The following is a 20,868-nucleotide window of genomic DNA, read 5'->3' as shown; positions in this document are numbered from 1 at the left end:
GATTAACTTAGGTTGTGACATGAATGAAGTTTCCATATTTAATAAGAAAAAAACTTGTATTTTCATCATCTGTCAGAATGTATTAGGTAGAATAGAGAGGTCCTGATATTTTGCTTTTCTTTCCTACTACCTTACCTAGAGAAATCAAACAGAACTGAATATATTGCATCTGGAAAATATCATAGAACCATTGCAACCGTCTGGATTGAAAGAAGTATATTTAACAAGAATAAGGAGAACAAAAACATCACAGTCTGGAATGCAAAAAGTATATTTGACAACAGTGACAAAATGCTTAAAAACACAACAAAATATAGAATTCCTAGAATAAGGAATATGCTCTCCAATAAGACATTAAAAAAAATAGTGTTCTGAAACTTCACACATACCAGTTTGTCTGACTTCTGCTTTTTAGTTTTAGATTTATTTTTTGGCCAAAGTAATTCCACGTCAGTTATTTCTGACATGGTGGAGGAGGCCACCAAAAATATTTACAACTAGTATTAACTGCACTCAGTGTTTAAAGAGATGTACTAAGTGCTCAGGGGACATAGAAAAGAGGAAAACCTAAGATTACTACCCTCAGCAAATTTACAATCTAATGCAAAGGAAAACGGAAACATATAACAAACAAGTAGAGTCTGAGGAAACTTAAGAGAAATTCCCCAGAAGCATGGTGGGGTTTTACAGTTGCTCAAGAGCAAGATGGCTCCAGAAAGATGTCTATTATTTGGATTCCAATGGGTTGAGACTCTCTAACCAGATTCTCATCAAAGAACATCCTCTAGATTGTGAGCTCAGTGTGGGCAGGGAATGCTTGCGTGTGTGTGTTTCTGTCTGTCTGTGTTACCCTCCCAAAAAGTTAGTGCAGTGCCCAACACACAGTTAAGTGTTCAACAAATATAATTGAATTGATGTATCAGAGGAAGAAATTCCATTTGTCTCTACTAATACAAACAGGGAGTGGGTAGCTTTACAAAATCCTATTTTTTCAGGAAGTTATTTAAACCATGGATATTGCTAGTAGACACAATTAGGGCTGATTTAATCAGACTATCAATAAGATCAAGTAACTCTTTGTATAATCGCAAATGATATCAACACCCTCCAGTGTTCACCCTTCTCAAACTATATCTACGTGACAAATACTCAAAGGCTCCTGTAGTATTATAACATTCATGACCCTTACAGTTACCATTCTCTCCTTCAAAGGCCTGTTAAAATGAAATTGCCTACAAGAAGCCTTCTCTGACTAACATCTCTTCCTAACACTATTCAAACTTTCTTAGGTGTCACTTCTGCAGTTGAATCTGTACTCCTGAAGAACTCTAATACTCATTCCACCTCCAGCTGTACAGCACTTATCAGTGTATTCTTATACCGTCTTCCCCAACTACATTTTAAACTCCTTGAAGGCAAGATCATGTCTACCAAGCTGAGTATATTATACCCTCCCAAGCCACTTAGTACAGAACTCTGCACACAATAAACCCCTAATAAACACCATTGATTTGAATGATTGATTGACAAAAGATTTCTCCACCCACATAACAGACCAGAGAGGGGAGTCTTAAAGAGATGCAAACACTTGTCCAATTATCTTTTTAATCCAGAAGACAGTTCTGAAGATAAGGTCTCATGAAGAACAATTAGTTCGTCAACACAGTGTTGTGTTAATTCATTAGCCACCTCTAGCACTTACATATTTATTTTTACCCTCCCTCAGCAATTATTTGCATATATCTCATCAACTGTACACAATTCACTCAATCATTTATTGAGTGCTTACTGTAAGCAGAGTACTGCACTAAGCAGCGTTAGAGAAGAAGTGTGGCTCAGTGGAAAGAGCGTGGGGTTTTGAGTCAGGGGTCATGGGTTCAAATCCCTGCTTCACCACTTGTCAGCTGTGTGACTTTGGGCAAGTCACTTAACTTCTCTGGGCCTCAATTACCTCATCTGTAAAATGGGGATTAAGGCTGAGTGCCCCGTGGGACAATCTAATCACCTTGTATCCCCCCAGTGCTTAGAACAGTGCTTGGCACATAGTAAGCACTTAATAAATGTCATTATAAAAAAAAAGTGCTTGGGAGAGTACAACAATAAACAGACACATTCCCTGCCCACAACAAGATTATAGTCTAGATTTGTTTATTCTGATTAACCTGAGTTGGACAAAAATTTACAGCCCTTTCTCCCATTAGAGGGGAACCGTCTTGTTGTCTGGGAAAGTGTTTCAACGTTGTCACACTTTCTCAAGAAACACAGTACAGTAAATTGCACCCAGTGGGTGCTTAATAAATACCATTACTACTACAGTTAAGGACATCAAGGCCGAGTTCAGCAAAGGACTACTCAAAATAATAATAATAATAATGACATTTATTAAGTGCTTACTATGTGCAAAGCACTTAGTACAGTGCTGTGCACAGAGTAAGCCTCAATAAATATGATTGAATTGAATGAATGAATGCAAAGCACTGTTCTAAGTGCTAAGGAAGTTACAATGTGATCCGGTTGTCCCACGGGAGGCTCACAGTCTTCATCCCCATTTTACAGATGAGGTAACAGGCCCAGAGAAGTTAAGTGACTTGCCCAAAGTCACACAGCTGACAAGTGGAGGAGCCAGGATTTGAACCCATGACCTCTGATTCCAAAGCTCACGCTCTTTCCACTGAGCCATGCTGCTTCTCATAAGTAAATGTCTTCTGTAACTATGCTAACCAGGAGCAGGAAAAGCCTTCTTAAGAGACTATATTTCCCCAACAGGCATTTTTTCACCACCTGACCAAGAATCCATGAGGTGATTTGACCTCTGTGCCTAAGACTCCTCTTTAACCGTTAACTACCTTGCTTATTTTCTTGGAGGAAACTGCATGAGTAATATTTAGCTAAATTAAATTATGGTTGGTTTGTTGTTTTGGTTTTTTTTAAGGACTTACTGTGTGTCAAACTCTTTACATAGCCCAGGAGTAGATACAAGTTCATCAGGTCTGATTTAGTCCCTGTCCCATATGTGGCTCTAAGTCCAAGTAGCTGCTTGTTAAATTGAGAACTTGTGTGTCTATCAGAGAAGTTCATAGAGGGGGAAAGGTGGTTTGGAACTTTCTGTTGATTTACCTCTTTGTTGCTACTTTCTATCTCTTCTTAATGAATCCCTGTGTCCATATGACTACTGAATCTGGATTTTTGAAGAGGTATATTGGACTCTTTCAAGAGCCTTTCCCAGGACTTGTTAGGGATCTTCAGACACTCAATCCACTAGGATCTGTTTCAGAGGTTTGTGGCTTTTAGCCCTCACTAGAGACATAATTACAGATCTACCACATGTACTCATCAACTGATGAAAAGCTTCAGTTGTATTACTTTTAAACCCCCAAAACAGCAAATCTATTTTTGTACTCTCCTTAGAACGGCACCATCATCAACGTTATCCTTAGCTTATACTGTTTTGCACCACACAATTTAGCATTTAAACCCTACAGCCAATGCAGTTAATCTTCAACATGTTTTTCTTCCAGGAATTTTATTATCTGAGATAACTGGGAGATTTTCTACTGTCAGTTACTGAGTGAATGTGTTTAGTATCTTCAGAGTTATAAGCAAAGGATAGTTAACCTAGGCTGTGGATCCCCCAATGACTAGATAATTAGGATAAGGTATGTTCATAGTACACAGTTATTCTGTGCCCATAGCAACTTTACTATCCCTTGACACAGTCTTATTTTGATAGTAGAGAATGCAGTGCACTAAACAAATTATTTGAATGAATTTTTAAAACCCTAAAATGTGCATTATATTTCCTCTCTCAAATGTTATCAAATTATTACTCTAAAAGAAGTTTTACCACTAAGCAGTAGCCCATATTGTAGCATTTTCCTTACATGCTGAAATAATGGGGAAAACATGCTTGAAGGTATTTGATAAACTCCAATTGGAGTTCTGACCAAGAAACCAAGCAAAATCATGTTCCAAAATAGCCTCTTCTACCCACCTATCTGTGGATATTCTTACAGATTAATGATTTTTAATGAAAGAGCAAAAGGTTTGTTATGCAGTTTAATCAATCAGGGGTATTTCTTGAGAGCGAAACACTGTACTGAGCACACAGGAGAGTTCAGAAGAAGACAGAGAGTTATTCTCAGCCCTCAAGTAGGTTGTAATTTAAAGCGGGAGTGGAATGGACAAAACTTATTTATGGCAACTGGAAAGAATAGGAGAGGGTGGTATTTTAAACTTCCAGCTAATAGCCGGAGCGGTAGAGTCAGGGCTGGCCCTGGGAACCATTCCAGGCTGGGTTGGGCAGAGGTCATTTTGAGCAGTAGGGAGAAACTCATAATTAACAATAAAGTCTTGTTTTATCCTGCTACCCCAAGATCACTGAGCAGTTAAATTCTGGATGGGCTTAAGATCAGATATTTGGTTAGAGCAAGTATGGGAAGTCAGTTAGTCTACCTCCAATGCTAAAGATGTTGTTAGATCAATCAATCATATTTATTGAGTTCTTACTGTATTCAGAGCACTGTACTAAGCATTTGGGAGGGTATAACAGAGGTGGTGGGCATGTTTCCTGCCCACAGTGAGTTGACAATGTAGAGTATGAGCTCTGTTTTGTTAGACTGGGAGAATAGTGATGAATTTGAAGTTCTTGGGTTATACTGTCACAATTTCGACATCCTCTGTAATTACATCACTCCAAATCTTTTGAACAAGAGCCTGGAGAGAAGGATTCAAGAAGTCCAAACATGTAATTGTTTTCCTTGCTGAACAAAATCTTTTAGGAGTTTATTTTAGAAGACTTTCGATTACTGGTGAGCTAACTCCTCTAATAATAATAATAATGTCTTGTTATTTTGAGTGTTAACTATGATTATGTCTAAATTTATCAATAGCTTTCATTCCAATAAAATCCCATAATCTTAGTTCCTACATGAGAACTGACCTAGTGCATAGAGCTCCATGACTTGTCTGCTGTGTGATCTTAGGCAAGTCACAACTTTTCTGTGACTCAGTTTCCTCACCTGCAAAATGGGGGTTAAGACTGTATTAAGAGCCCCATTTAGGACATTCAACCTGATTAGCTTGTCTCTACCCCAGCATTTGGTACAGAGTCTGGCACATTGTCAGCTGTTAACATGTAACAAAAATACACAGATTTGTGTAGTTCCTTTATCTTGTGATTTTTTTCCTCCCACCAATCATATTTATTGAGTGCAGAGAACTGTAATAAATGTTTGGGAGTTATATATAGTTATATAAATATAACAAAATTTGGTTGGTTTTTTCCCCCAGTCATAAGGAGCTTAAAATCTAGAGGGGGAAGAGCCTATCATTTAAATAAATTATAGAAATGCATATGTGATGATGATATGCATGTAGCTATGCATATAGGAGAAGCAGCATGACTCAGTGGAAAGAGCACGGGCTTTGGAGTCAGAGGTCATGGGTTCAAATTCCAGCTCTGTCAATTGTCAGCTGTGTGACATTGGGCAAGTCACAACTTCTCTGGACCTCAGTTCCCTCATCTGTAAAATGCGGATTGACTGTGAGCCTCCCATGGGACAACCATGGGATCAACTTGTAACCTCCCCAGTGCTTAGAACAGTGCTTTGTACATAGTAAGTGCTTAGTAAACGTCATCATCATTATTATTATATAGCTATAATTCTATTTGTTCTGACCATTTTGACACCTGTCCACATGTTTTGTTGTCTGTCTTCCCCTTCTGCACTGTGAGCCCATTGTGGGGTAGGGACCGTCTCTACCTGTTGCTGACTTGTACTTCCCAAGCGCTTAGTACAGTGCTCTGCACACAGTAAGTGCTCAATAAATTGAAATGTACAGATAAGTGCTGTGGGACAGAGTGGGGTGAATGAATGGCACAGGTTCGAAAGTAAGGGCAACACAGAAGAGAGAGGGAGTAGGAGTGTAGAGGAAGTATTTTCTATATGCCAAGCAAGTTTTAGGCTAGAGATGTAAGATCCACAGAGTAGATTCAGCCCCTTTCCATAGGAAGCTCACAATCCCATCAACCACTGTGACATTTTTTGAGTACTTTCTTTATGTGGAGCTCCATACTATGCTCTTGGGAGAGTACAGTGTAACAGAGCTGGTAGATATGTTCCCGGCCCACAATGAGCTTACAATCTATAGGAGGCGTGACTGTGAGCTCGTCATGGGCAAGAACGTGTCTGTTGTTTTATACTCTCCCAAGCGCTTAGTACAGTGCTTTGCACACAGTAAGTGTGCGATAAATATGATTGAATGAATGAAAAAAGGTGGTGACAGGCATTACTACATCTACACAGTTTATGGCTATGTACATTAATTTTTTCAGCCCGAAGGTGGGGTGAATATTAAATGCCTGAAGAGTACGGATCATGGGAGGAGCAGATGATATCCCCTCCTTACAACATTTTTGCAAACACTTTCTGTTGTACTGAAATTATATAATCCTTTTTTAAAATGTATCATTGTTTTTGATTTTTGAGCGCTGGGGTAGTTACAGGTAATCAGGTTGGACACAGTCTCTGTCCCATGTGGGACTCACAGTCTCAATCCCCATTTTACAGATGAGGGAACAGAGAAGTTTAGTGACTTGCCAAAGGTCACACTTCAGACAAGCGGCAGAGCTGGGATTAGAACCCACAACTTCTGATTCCCAAACCCGGGCTCTTGCCACCAGGCCAGGCTGCTTCTAGTACAGCGCTCAACCCATAGTTAGTAGTCAATAAATACTGATTAATAACAGGCACTTGATAAATACACTTTCTACCAGGCCAGTCAACTACAGTTCATTGCAGCATGCCTAAAACGGACTCAAGTCCTCCTCTGATTTCCAAAGACCATCAGTTGATTTTTACTGATGGAGACGGGTGAAATTCCAGCCAGCTGCTTTGCATTACAAGCCTTTCTTTCCCTACTGCCCATCTTTCCCTGGACTGCCGGTGAATTCCTATCCAGAATTGTTCATTCTTTGGTTTCTGATGATCTGTCTTTAGGTTGAAGATATCACTTTGTATGGAACCACAGAGTTTGGGATTGCTCAGTTCTCAGCAGGAGAAATGGTATTTGAGCACCAGTGTAGACAATACAGTGTTCTGCACTACAAAGATGCCCCCTAAGTACAAAATGCATTCCCTGCCCACAAAAGACTTAAACAGGAGAGTCAGAAATCAACATATTTGCAAGTAGGATAATCCATAAATCTTGAGGGTGTCCTTGGAAACATTCTGACCATTCTCATTATGTCAACTAAATGCTTCATTGTAGACAAGAGAAGCTCAGTGGAAAGAGCACAGGCTTGAGAGCCAGAGCTCATGGGTTCTAAATCCTGACTCTGCCACTTGTCAGCTGTGTGACATGGGGCATGTCAGTTAACTTCTCTGTGCCTCAGTTACCTCATCTGTAAAATGGGGATTAAGGCTGTGAGCCCCACAAGGGACAACCTGGTCACCTTGTATCCCTCCCCAGGGTTTAGAACAGTGCTTTGCACATAGTAAGCACTTAATAAATGCCATCATCATTATAAACCTTGTCACAAGACCACCCCCTCCCCACTTCATACCAACCAGGACCTTCCTGGACCAAAGGAACTTCCGTGACACATAATATAGTTCAAATCACACCTCTGATCACCAAGCAGCGTGGCCCAGTGGAAAGAGGCCGGGCTTTGGAGTCAGAGGTCATGGGTTCAAATACCAGCTCCATCAATTGTCAGCTGTATGACTTTAGGCGTCACTTCAATTCTCAGTAGAAAGAGCAGGGGCTTGGGAATCAGAGGTCATGGGTTCTAATCCTAACTCTGCCACTTTTCAGCTGTGTGACTTTGGGCAAGTCACTTGACTTGTCTGTGCCTCAGTTCCCTTATCTGTCAAATGGGGATTAAGGCTGTGAGCCCCACGTTGGACAATCTGATTACCTTGTACGTCCCCAGCACTTAAAGCAGTGTTTTTCACATAGTAAGCATTTAATACCATTATTATTATTATACCCTGTGCCTCTGTTCCCTCATCTATAAAATGGGGATGAAGACTGTGAGCCCCCCCATGGGACAACATGATCACCTTGTTCCCTCTCCAACACTTAGAACAGTGCTTTGCACATAGTAAGTGCTTAATAAATGCCATCATTATAAGGTTAATGCGAACATTTTTTTTTGTGCTTAGTTTTACCAACATGCAACAGAATGACACATATATGCACTCACTCCACACCCAAGGGTTCAGAGAAGCAGCGTGGCTCAGTGCAAAGAGCCCAGGCTTTGGAATCAGAGGTCATGGGTTCAAATTCCAACTCCACCAACTGTCAGCTGTGTGGCTTTGGGCAAGTCACTTCACTTCTCTGTACCTGTTACCTCATCAGTAAAATGGGGATCAAAACTGTCAGCCCCCCGTGGGACAACCTGATTACCTTGTAATCGCCCCAGCAATTAGAACAGTGCTTTGCACCTAGTAAGTGCTTAACAAATACCATTATTATTATTATTATTACCAGTCTGTGGTCAAAGGAACCCATTCTGCCAATGCTTCTTCTTTATGCTTCCACATACTGCTCTCCTGCTGCTTCAATACTTGCTTCTCTCTGCATCTCAGCCTGCCTCTGTCCACACGCTTCTACTCCTGATGCCCACAGGTGCTTCAAAATGAGCACCAAGCCTTTTATCTGCCTTAGGCAGGGCAGCTGTGGCTCTGTGGGGCAACCATTCATTGGTGCAGATGCATTGGGCTCATGGGTTCAAATCCCGGCTCCACCACTTGTCAGCTGTGTGACTTTGCGCAAGTCACTTCACTTCTCTGGGCCTCAGTTACCCCATCTTTAAAATGGGGATTAAGAATATGAGCCCCACGTGGGACAACCTAATCACCTTGTAACCTCCCCAGCGCTTAGAACAGTGCTGTGCACATAGTAAGTGCTTAATAAATGCCATTATAATTATTATTATTATTACTGGATAGAACAGGGAGAGAAAGCCCTGCCTTCCTCCGTGCTCCATCTCCACGGGCCCACAATCACCTGCCTCGGGCAGAGCAAATCAGTGACTTTACCAAGTCTCTTCCTTGTCATTCAAGGGATCACAAACAGTCATTAATAAGGCAGTGTGTTGTGTGCTCACCTCTCTTCCTCCTTCTCTCTCCTTCCCTCTCTTTATTCACCCTTCTACGCTCACATGCTTCCTGGTTTTAGGTGAGACAGATACACGCCAGTTACGCAAGGCGATCTCTAATTCAGTTGAACCTTACAAAAGCATTCTCCCTCAGAAATGACGCTATTCATTCCCTCAAAGACGTTGAGGTTGAGAAAAAAATTAAAACTTCACACGGAAGGCTAGAACGATACCAGCTAAATACTGTGCCGAGATAAAACCCCATACATGAGAATAAAAGGAAAATAGTCATTTGCAATAAAATTCCTTTTTTATTGAAGCAGCAAAATGTTACCTGACCTTCGATGTAACTTTTAGGACAGCAGTAAAACTGATTTAAGTGTACCAGTCAGCTCAAAGTAGATGAGCTATAATCTGCAAAAACAATATAACTGTTAGTGGGTTAGGAGAGTTCTTGCTAAACCAAAATGCTACATGAAAATGCAGTATAGCAAAGGTCAGTGATGTTAAATTTTGTCCCTCACTGTAGGCATTTTTTTGTCATAGGGGACTACAATGCTTTTTAATAAGGAAAAAAGGTGAGAGGCCAAATCCGAAAGATTGTTAGCCTAATTTTTCTGCGTTAGAGCTACAGAGAGCCCAGCTAAGCTGAGTGTGAACGGGTCAATGGATGGATATGTTGTCAAAACGCCTTCTGTATTTTGTACCCCTCTTATGTGCCTGTTTGAATCGCAAGACATGGAGGACAGTGGAAAGTCCACATGGAAATAAACATCAAGCATTTCCCTAGAAATGCAGCCAAAGATGGACCCTCTGAAGTCCGTGGTGTCTCAGGGGTAGAAAATATAAAAAATCCCATAATTTATAGATGGTTACATACAACATAACCCTTTTGCCCCAGTTCATCCGTAGCCAGCTCTCAATCAATCGATCAGTGCCATTTATTAAGCAGGCACAGGGCACGGGGCACTGTACTAAGCACTTGGGAGAGTACAGTGGAGTGGACACAATTCCTGGCCAAATATTGCAAACAGTGGCATTGTCAAAAGAATCTGTTTTTGCCCCTAATAGATAATGCTACAAAGGATGAGCAAGAAGTTTACATCCCCTTGTTATAAGCGCTCACTTCTTTCCTAAGACCTTCATTTCCCTTCTAAAGTCTTAATCAGAGTATGCGGTATTCCCTGTGTCCTCTGCCCTTACCCCAGCTAAATTCCAAATTCCTGGCTAATTCATTTTCTGGCCTTTTTTTTATTTTAATGAATGAATTTGTAAAATTGCCAAGGAGAATTTCTGCAAAATATAAACTAAATTAGGTCAAGGCTCACTGATTTCCCATAGCAAATCATCCCAATGAACTTCTAACACTACTCTTAAGATGGAGTTTGCACTTGGTCAGTTTCATTTCGGGAAACTTTTCAGAAAAACAGCTGATTGCAAAATAAGATTTGCATAAATGACTTTTGGGGGAAAAAGCTACCCATGGCTATGTTTTGTTTTGTTTTTTCCTTCTTCAAACTTCAAGTCCATTTTACTCCATCAAACCCTGATGTCTTAATGGATTAGCTTCTTGAAGACACCATTTAATTTTCGTTAAAATGAACCTTTTCTCTTCATCTCCACAATTTTTCCTCATACTTCATTGACATTCATTATTCCTCGGGTTTTCAGGTGTGTGGTGTAGATTTGCATTTTCGTTTTGTTTTTCCTTTCTTTTCCATCTATGTCTCTCTCAGCTTAACACCTATATTTTGCCAAAAGTGGTAAATCATGAGGATGTTATCTACAGTCCTATTGATTTGTAACTTGAAATTAATTCCCCATGTAAAACCCCTCTTCGACGTCTTTCTTTGGATTTGCTAATTTATAGTTCACAAATCAGTATTTGTAATTTTTTTTCCCCTTTTGACTCTTAACCTTCACTTCGTCAGGGACTGTGTCCATTTGTATACTTTGCTTCTGCACAGCTCTTAGCCCAGGGCTTGGCACATAATAAGTCCTAAGGAAATATAATTAAAAATTGAACTGACATATATATGAAGAATTGCGACCTGGAATCAAATTCTCATGAATGTTCGGCACCCATGTAATTTTCTAACTTTTTGACACTCAGAAATATTGACCATAACATTAGCATTTTAATTTAATCCCTAGTAGGCCTATAATGTATCCAAATTATACAATTTTCTCTTAAGATATAGACATTATATCATTTTCACCTTCTTCATGAATAGCAATTATTGCCTACTTTCTGTAGTATTTTTTTATTTTTTATGGTGTCTGTTGAGCACTTACATTCATTCATTCATTCGATCATATTTATTGAGCGCTTACTGTGTGCACAGCACTGTACTAAGCGCTTGGGAAGTACAAGTTGGCAACATATAGAGACAGTCCCTACCCAACAGGGGGTTCACAGTCTAGACTATGTGCCAGACACTGTGCTAAGCTCTGGGACAGATACAAGAAGAGAAGCAGCGTGGCTTAGTGGAAAGGCACAAGCTTGGGTGTCAGAGGTTGTGGGTTCTAATCCCGGCTCTGCCACTTGTCAGCTGTGTGACCTTGGGCTAGTCACTTAACTTCTCTGAGCCTCAGTTACCTCCTCTGTAAAATGGGGATGGAGACTGTGAGCTCCACGTGGGACCATCTGATTATCCTGTATCTACCCCAGCGCTTAGAACAGTACATAGCACATAGTAAGCGCTTAACAAATACCAACATTATTATACAAGCTAATCAGGTTAGATGCAGTTCATGTCCCACTTGGATCTCACAGTCTTATTCTCCATTTTACAGATGCAGTAACTGAGGCAAGGAGAAGGTAAGTGACTCATCCAAGGTCACACAACAGACAAGTGGCGGAGTGGGATTAGAACCCAGGTCCTTCTGATTCCCATCCCGTGCTCTGTCCACTAGCCCACGCTGCTTCCCTGTGCTTGTTTTGTGCATTAAAATGGATACAAGACAACCAGGTTGGACAGAGTTCCTGTCCCATAACATGCCCTCAATTTAAATAAGGGGTAGAACAGGCATTTCATCCCCTTTTTAGAGATGAGGAAACTGAGAGGCAAAAATAATTTGTGACTTGTTCAAGTCACAGCTGTTGTTCATGCAACAGGTAGATCCAGGATTAAAACCCAGGTCTTTTGATTCCTGACCCACGTTCTCTCCGTGAGTCCACGCTGCTTTGTGTGAAACACTATTCTAGATGCTTGGAGAATGCCCAGGAGAAAAAAACATGACACGGGGTTTCAGAAGGGAGGAGAGAAGCTACTGCACACCCGTGTGGATTTTGCAATATAACGGTATATAAACCCCAAACTCTAGGGCTCCCAGTTTGGGCCGGTCTGCCTTTCAATCAGTCAACCAAACAATTGTATTTATTGAGTGCTTTCTGTGTTCAGAGCACCGTACTAAGATACAACAAAGTTGCGAGACATTTTCCCTGCCCACAGGGAGAAGCAACATGAACTAACGGAAGCAGACAGGCCTGGAAGTCGGAAGATCTGGGTTTCAGAAGTCACCGAAACACATCCAACAAGTGACAGAACTAGGCTCCCTTGATTTCCCAGTTAATGATCTTTCCTCCGGGCAATGCTGCTGGAAGATTCCGAGAAGGCGAGCCGCTGTAATGTTATCTCTGTTGGATAAAGATTATTGGGATAGGTAGGCCACCCGTCTGACCCAAAATGTCATGTCTTAATTTCTCTGGTGCTAATTGAAAGCGGTAATGGTGCTAGTTGAATATACAACTTCTTTGCTCTTGATAGTCTTAGAAGAAGCTCCCCCTTCTAGACTGTGAGCCCACTGTTGGGTGGGAACTGCCTCTATTTGTTGCCAACTTGTACTTCCCAAGCGCTTACAGTAAGCGCTCAATAAATACGATTGAATGAATGAATGAATGAATGAATGAATGAAGCTCATCTGGGCAGTGGAGCGGCAGAGCTTCTCTTTAAAAGACTGAGAACGGACTGAAGTCTGCCTTATAGTTGAACGCCTACAGAGTCACTGAAACATTAAAGCGTGTCTCTTCTGTTCTGGTTATGGTTGTGTTTGCAACCCCAAACCTCATTTTTTTGGGGGATGGACCAAATGTCAAGACACAGCACAGAGTAAAGAGGGAAAGAAAATACCTAACATTTCATCAGGGCCTTTATAGGGCAAAGAATGCTACACTGTTCAAAGCCTGAAGGCCTCTTGATGACAGAATGATCAAATTCCTCTTTTAAATTTCCACCCTGGGAGGACGCACATTCTATGCATCTCATTTAGTTTTAAACTGTGAAACGGCAGCATTTCCGAAGAGGTGAGAATAGCAGTATGGCACACCCCCAACTCCCCAGCCTTTTCTTCTTTAATTAAATCATTTAAAAGAAATATCCAAGAACTCCATTCAGAACAAAGAGCTTTTATTTACCTATAAGAATTCTCACATTTGCTGGAGTTCTCCCAGGACATTAACTGAATCTATTAACAGCACGTAGAACCTACCAATAAATCAAACTCTATGAACACAAAACCTGTCACTCAAAAGGTCTCACAAGAAATTCAGGACACAGGGCAGTCATTGAGCACTGTGTTTAATTTAGTCTAATATTTGAAATTCTTCCCATGTAGATAAATTTCACTCCCATTAGTTTCTCAGTAAATTCTTGTATTTTCATTCATTTTCATTCATTTCATTTTCATTCATTCAATCATATTTATTGAGCACTTACAGCACTGTACTAAGTGCTTGGGAATTACAAGTTGGATTTTGACTAGTAAGAAGAAAAATTCCTACTTAGAGCAGGGTAAATATGAGGCACGTAAAATCAGATGAAACAGTGGTATCAGGAATTGTTTTTTCAGAGAATTACATGCAGTTGACGATGTGGTATCAATTTCTCCATCACGACAGGCCGTGTTATGAAAGGCCCGCACGTGATTTGTTTGTGCAGTTTTGACATCTACCAGTGGTTGAATTGCTTCAGTACCATACCAAAATTGAGTGCAAAGTTATATTTACCCTGAAATTAACTTTGGGTGATATATGTATTGCATTAGGAAGGCAAATGGCAAGCTTAGGTTTCTTATTAAAAAATGAAGCGATCTGTACGTGATGAAAAACGTTGTGATTGGTTTGAGCAGTGTTTATTCTGGTATATATTTTTACTCAATTTCGCTCTAACACAAATCTCAAATCTAATATGATAGGCCTAGTGCATAACGTTTAGTCACATGTATTTTTTAAAAAAGTGTGACGTAGCTTGTGAAGTCCTTCTTTCTTCTTCAAAATATTAGAGATTATGGCTTATTTTTTTCCACCAACAGAAGCCATAATGGCAATGAATTCTTTCACCAAAAAAATTCTCAGGACTAGTAAACATCATTTATTCCCTCAAAAGGGAGAGAGTGCTTTTCATTAACTGAACAACATCTGTTCCTTCAGAACTAAATGAGTTCCCTGAAGGACAATTAATAAAAATATTGCCACTAAACGCAGCTGGTATATTATTAACAAAAATGCTACATCTCAGGGAAAAAAAAACAAACTAGCCAATGTGGTATTAAGAAATTTGAAGATCGTGCATGAAATAAACAGACATTTACTAGACAGTTGATTGGGGATTTTGAGTACTAGGCAGAGTTTTTAATTCACTTTAGAATTGTTTCATTTCCTAACATCTTATTTACGATGGCCAAATCATTTAAAGGACTTCCATCTGACTCGGTTAAATTACTGAGTAAACTCTTTAAGTCAGATGTGTCATTTCACATTTCAGAAGCTTCAGGCTATGAAATTAAATCCAAGTTAATTTTTCAGCTAGTGCCCCTTCTCATGTGATAGTTTGTGCCAGTTTGAGCTGTGATTCACTTTAACTCTTCTGGGACAAACTGTGATCCCCTGATGCTCCTAAACATCTCTAAATACTTCAATTTTATTGTCACCCTCAAATGTACTGGTGTATTCATCCTCAGCACTTACATGAGTGTGCATATATGAGTGCACTCATAAATAAAATAATGAATTGCTATTGAAAACAATATTTATTATGGTATCATGCCTCAACGCTAAGCACTGTGATAATGCAAGGTAATTAGATCAGAAAAGTCCCTGTCCTGCAAAGTGGGAGGGAGAATAATTAGTGATTCCTCATTTTGTAGATGAGGAAATTGAAGCATATGGAAATTGTGATGAAGCGACATGGTTTAGTGGATAGAGCACGGCCCTGGGAGTTAGAAGGACCTGGGTTCTAATTCCAGTTCCGCCACATTCATTCAATCGTATTTACTGAGCGCTTACCGTGTGCAGAGCACTGTACTAAGCGCTTGGGAAGTACAAGTTGGCAACATATAGAGACGGTCCCTACCCAACAGTGGGCACATGTCTGCTGTGTGACCTTGGACAAGTCACTTCACTGCTTTGTGCTCCAGTTACCTCATCTGTTAAATGGGGATTGAGACTATGAGCCCCATGTGGGACAGGGACTGTGCCCAACACAATTTGCTTGTATCCACTACAGTGCTTAGTACAGTGCCTGGCACGTAGTAAGCATTTTACCAAATACTAGAGAAGCAGTGTGGATCAGTGGAAAGAGCACAGGCTTGGGAGTCAGAGGTCATGGGTTCAAATCCCGGCTCCGCCACTTGTCAGCTGGGCAACTTAGGACAAGTCACTTAACTTCGTTCTGCCTCAGTTACCTCATGTGTAAAATGGGGATTAAGACTGTGAGCCCCCCATGGGACAACCTGATCACCTTGTAACCTTCCCAGTGCTTAGAACAGTGCATTGCACATAGTAAGCACTTACTAAATGCTATTATCATTATTAACAGTGCTTTGCACATAGTAAGCACTTACTAAATGTCATTATTATTAAGAGAAGGTTGTGTGCATGTTCACAGGATGGATCAAAATGTAAGTACTACACTGTCATTTCTGTTTGTGCAAGGTTCTGAAAGAATGCAATCCCTGCGTGCAGAGCACAGGAGGAAGCAGCATGGTTTAGTGGCTCAGTGGATAGACCACGGGCCTGGGACTCAGAAGGGCTTGGGTTCTAATCCTGACTCTCCCACATATCTGCTGTATGACTTTGGACAAGTCACTTAACGTTTCTGGGCCCCAGTTACCTCATCTGCAAAATGAGGATTAAGATTATGAGCCCCATCTGGGACAGGGACTGTGTCCAACCTAATTTGTAGTGCTTAGAATAGTGCTTGGCACATAGAAGCAGCGTGGCTCAGTGGAAAGAGCCCGGGCTTGGGAGCCGGAGGTCATGGGTTCAAATCCCAGTTCCGCCGTTTGCCAGCTGTGTGACCTTGGGCAACTCACTTCACTTCTATGGGCCTCAGTTCCCTCATCTGTCAAATGGGGATGAAGACTGTGAGCCCTCTGTGGGACAACCTGATCACCTTGTAACCTCCCCAGTGCTTAGAACAGTGCTTTGCACATAGTAAGCGCTTAATAAATGCTATCATTATAATTAGAGAAGCAGCGTGGCTCAGTGGAAAGAGCCCGGGCTTTGGAGTCAGAGGCCATGGGTTCAAATCCCGGCTCCGCCAATTGTCAGCTGTGTGACTTTGGGCAAGTCAGGTCACTTCTCTGTGCCTCAGTTCCCTCATCTGTAAAATGGGGGTGAAGACTGTGAGCCCCCCGTGGGACAACCTGATCACCTTGTAACCTCCCCAGCGCTTAGAACAGTGCTTTGCACATAGTAAGCGCTTAATAAATGCTATCATTATTATTATTATTATAGAAAGGGCTTAACGTATGTAGCGAGACACCAGTTCCTTCCAACCAGGACCTTCCTGGACCGGGGGAGCCTCAGTGACATGTAGTAGAAGTCAAACCACACCTCTGATCACCAAGGTTACTGGGGAAAGTTTTCTATTTTGATTTACCAATGTGCAAGGGAGTGACACACACACACACACTCACTGCACCAAGAGTCCGATACCAGGCTGGGATCAAAGGAACCTGTTCTGCCAGTGCTTCTTCTTTCTGCTTCTGAGTGATTTTTTTTTTGGTGTTTGTTAAGCACTTACTGCGTACAAATAATAATAATAATAATAATAATAATAATAATAATAATGGCATTTATTAAGCACTTACTAAGTGCAAAGCACTGTTCTAAGTGCTGGGGAGAATACAAGGTGATCAGGTTGTCCCACAGGGGGATCACAGTCTTCATCCCCATTTTACAGATGAGGGAACTGAGGCACAGAGAATAATGATAATAATGATGGCATTTGTTAAGCGCTTACTATGTGCAAAGCACTGTTCTAAGCACTGAGGAGGATACAAGGTGATCAGGTTGTCCCACGTGGTGCTCAGTCTTCATCCCCGTTTTCCAGATGAGGTAACCGAGGCCCAGAGAAGAAGTGACTTGCCCAAAGTCACAGAGCTGACAATTAGCAGAGCTGGGATTCGAACTCCTGATCTCTGACTCCAAAGCCTGTTCTCTTTCCACTGAGCCACTCTGCTTCTCTGTGTGCTGCACTTCACCTAAGTGCTGCTCTCCTGCTGCCCCAATGCTTGTTTCTCTGTTTACCTCTGCTCTCTCTCTTGCTGCCACTGATTGCCTCAAAGCAACCACCTTTTATCTGCCTTAGGTGTGACAGCTGTGGTTTTATGTGGCAGTCCAGGCCCATTGCCAGGTAGAATAGGGAGAGCAAAAACTCCTCACCCTGGGCTTCAAGGCTGTCCATCCCCTCGCCCCCTCCTACCTCACCTCCTTTCTGTCCTTCTCCAGCCCAGCCCACACCCTCCACTCCTCTGCCGCTAATCTCCTCATCTTGCCTCGTTCTCCCCTGTCCCACCGTTGACCCCTGGCCCAAGTCCTCCCCCTGGCCTGGAACGTCCTCCCTCCACACATCCGCCAAGCTAGCTCTCTTCCTCCCTTCAAAGCCCCACTGAGAGCTCACCTCCTCCAAGAGGCCTTCCCACACTGAGCCCCCATTATCCTCTCCTCCTCCTTATCCCCCCGTCCTACCTCCTTCCCCTCCCCACAGCACCTGTATATGTTTATACAGATTTATTACTCTATTCATTTTACTTGTACATATTTACTATTCTATTTATTTTGTTGATGATGTGCATTTAGCTTTAATTCTACTTGTTCTGACAACTTGACACCTGTCCACATCTTTTGTTTTGTTGTCTGTCTCCCCCTTCTAGAATGTGAGCCCATTGTTGGGTAGGGAACGTCTCTATACATTGCAGACTTGTACTTCCCAAGCGGTTAGTACAGTGCTCTGCACAAAGTAAGCGCTCAATAAATATGATTGAATGAACGAATGGATGAATGAGAGGAAGCCCCTACTCCCTCAATGCTCCACCCCCAAAGGCCCACATTCACCTGTCTCAGGTAGAGTCCATCAGTGCCCTTGCAAAGTCTCTCCCTCGTTGTTGTTCGCGGGCTTACAAACAGTCACTGATGGGGCAGCTTCTTGTGAGCTCACCACCACAAGTACTATCATTATCATTTTTTTAATTATTATTATTTTAAGTGCTTGGGAGAGCACAATAGAGTTAGAAGACCCTGCCATAACAGAGGTTAAATCTCTCAAGGGAGCCAGAGACATCATCAGGTACAAAGAGAGGAAAGAAGAAAAGTGAAGGATAAGGTGACTGAGTGCTTCATTTGTAGGGTGTGTACCAAAGTCCAGTGGGTGGTTTGCTTATGCCTAATTGCAAGGTTGGTAATAATAATAATAATAAGAATGATGGTATTTGTTAAGTGCTTACTATGTGCAAAGCGCTGTTCTAAGCACTGGGGAGGTTACAAGGTAATCAGGTTGTCCCACGGGGGGCTCACAGTTTTAATCCCCATTTTACAGATGAGGTAACTGAGGCACAGAGCAGTTAAGTGACTTGCCCAAAGTTACACAGCTGCCAGTTGGAAGATCCAGGATTTGAACCCATGACCTCTGACTCCAAAGCCCGGGCTCTTCCCACTGAGCCACGCTGCTTCTCAGCCACGCTGCTTGTGCCAAGGGTCGAAAGACATAATAATATTGGTATTTGTTAAGCGCTTACTATGTACTAAGCACTGTTCTAAGCTCTGGGATAGCTACAAGGTTATCAGGTGTCCCACTTTGGGCTCACAGTCTTGATCCCCGTTTTCCAGATATGGTAACTGAGGCACAGAGAAGTGAAGTGACTTGCCCAAAGTACATACCAAGCACTGTTCTAAGCTCTGGGATAGCTACAAGGTTATCAGGTTGTCCCACTTTGGGCTCACAGTCTTGATCCCCATTTTCCAGATGAGGTAACTGAGGCACAGAGAAGTGATGTGACTTGCCCAAAGTCACACAGCTGACAAGTGGCAGAGTCAGGATTAGAACCCATGACCTATGACTCCCAAGCCCGGGCTCTTGCCACTAAGCCACGCTGCTTCTCATGAATGCCAATGAAAGATGCAGTTCTTGTTAAACTGGCTTCACATGAGTTGTAGTTTAACAGTAATCAACCTGATTTTTGTCTTGCTGTGATTTAAATGGCCCTTGAAGGAAAAAAAATAGAATAGATCAGGTAATCATCGAATGGATAAAATCCCAGCTATCTCACAATGTATTTGGGGTGATGGAACTAGAAAAAGAAGTGGTGGTTCACATCTTTGGGCCGCTTTCCAGCTGCATCTTAATAATAATAACAATAATAATAATAATGTTCGCATTTGTTAAGCACTTACTACATGCAAAGCACTGTGGGGGGATACAAAGTGATCAGGTTGTCCCATGTGGGGCTCACAGTCTTAATCCCCATATTACAGATGAGGTAACTGAGGTTCAGAGAAGTTAAGTGACTTGCCCAAGGTCACACAGCAGACGTGTGGCAGAGCCAGGATTCGAACCCATGACCTCTGACTCCAAAGCCCATGCTCTTTCCACTGAGCCACGCTGCTTCTCATTTATTATTGATATAAGTTTCCAGGGTCGGACTAAATGCTCTCCTTCCTTTCCCAGTGCTAGCTTATTTATTGCTCAGACAATCAACTACTTAAGGGCCCCCTGAAAAGAGGATAAATGACTTTATGATAGGAGAGGAATTGATTCATTAATGAGAGGAACAATTAGAAGAGAAATGATTGCATTGTATTTTTAACGAGCTGCATTTAAAGTTGATCAGCTTCCGTCAGGTGGTGTCCACCCACAGGAAGAAATCTGACACTTTGAAATGAAATTATTCTAACAGGGAGCCAGATTGGCATCGATTATCTGCCTCTTTAATGTCACTTCCATCTGTACTCCAGGTAAACTGAAGGAGGAAACCGAGTACATTATAGGAATGAAATCCTTAAGGGGTGATGGAGGGGATTCAGTCATTCAGTCGTGTGGATTGAGGGCTTACTTTTTTTTTTCAATCGTATTTATTGAGCGCTTACTGTGTGAAGAGCACTGTACTAAGCGCTTGGGAGTACAAGTTGGCAGCATATAGAGACGGTCCCTACCTAACAGCGGGCTCACAGTCTGCTTACTGTGTTCAGAGCACTATAATGGTGGATTTCTCCGGTCTCCTCCTGTGAAATTCTTGTGTCATTCACTCCAGTCATTCAGGGGTGAAAGGCCCAAAATGGTGACTCTGAGTCCTACAGCCTCCCAGTTCTAATAACAACGATAATACAAATAATTATAGGGATAATAAGCAGCAGGCACAAGATAACCAGGTCAGACACAGTCCCACTTCCCACTAGGGCGTTGCGGTCTAAGAGAGAGGGAGAACAGGTGTTGCAATCCCATTTGACAGATGACAAAATGGAGGCACAGAGAAGTTAAGTGACT

The sequence above is a fragment of the Tachyglossus aculeatus genome, chromosome 17 (genome assembly GCF_015852505.1).
Source record: "Tachyglossus aculeatus isolate mTacAcu1 chromosome 17, mTacAcu1.pri, whole genome shotgun sequence".
In the NCBI taxonomy this organism is placed as follows: Eukaryota; Metazoa; Chordata; class Mammalia; order Monotremata; family Tachyglossidae; genus Tachyglossus; species Tachyglossus aculeatus.
This window is presented reverse-complemented; position numbering follows the sequence as displayed.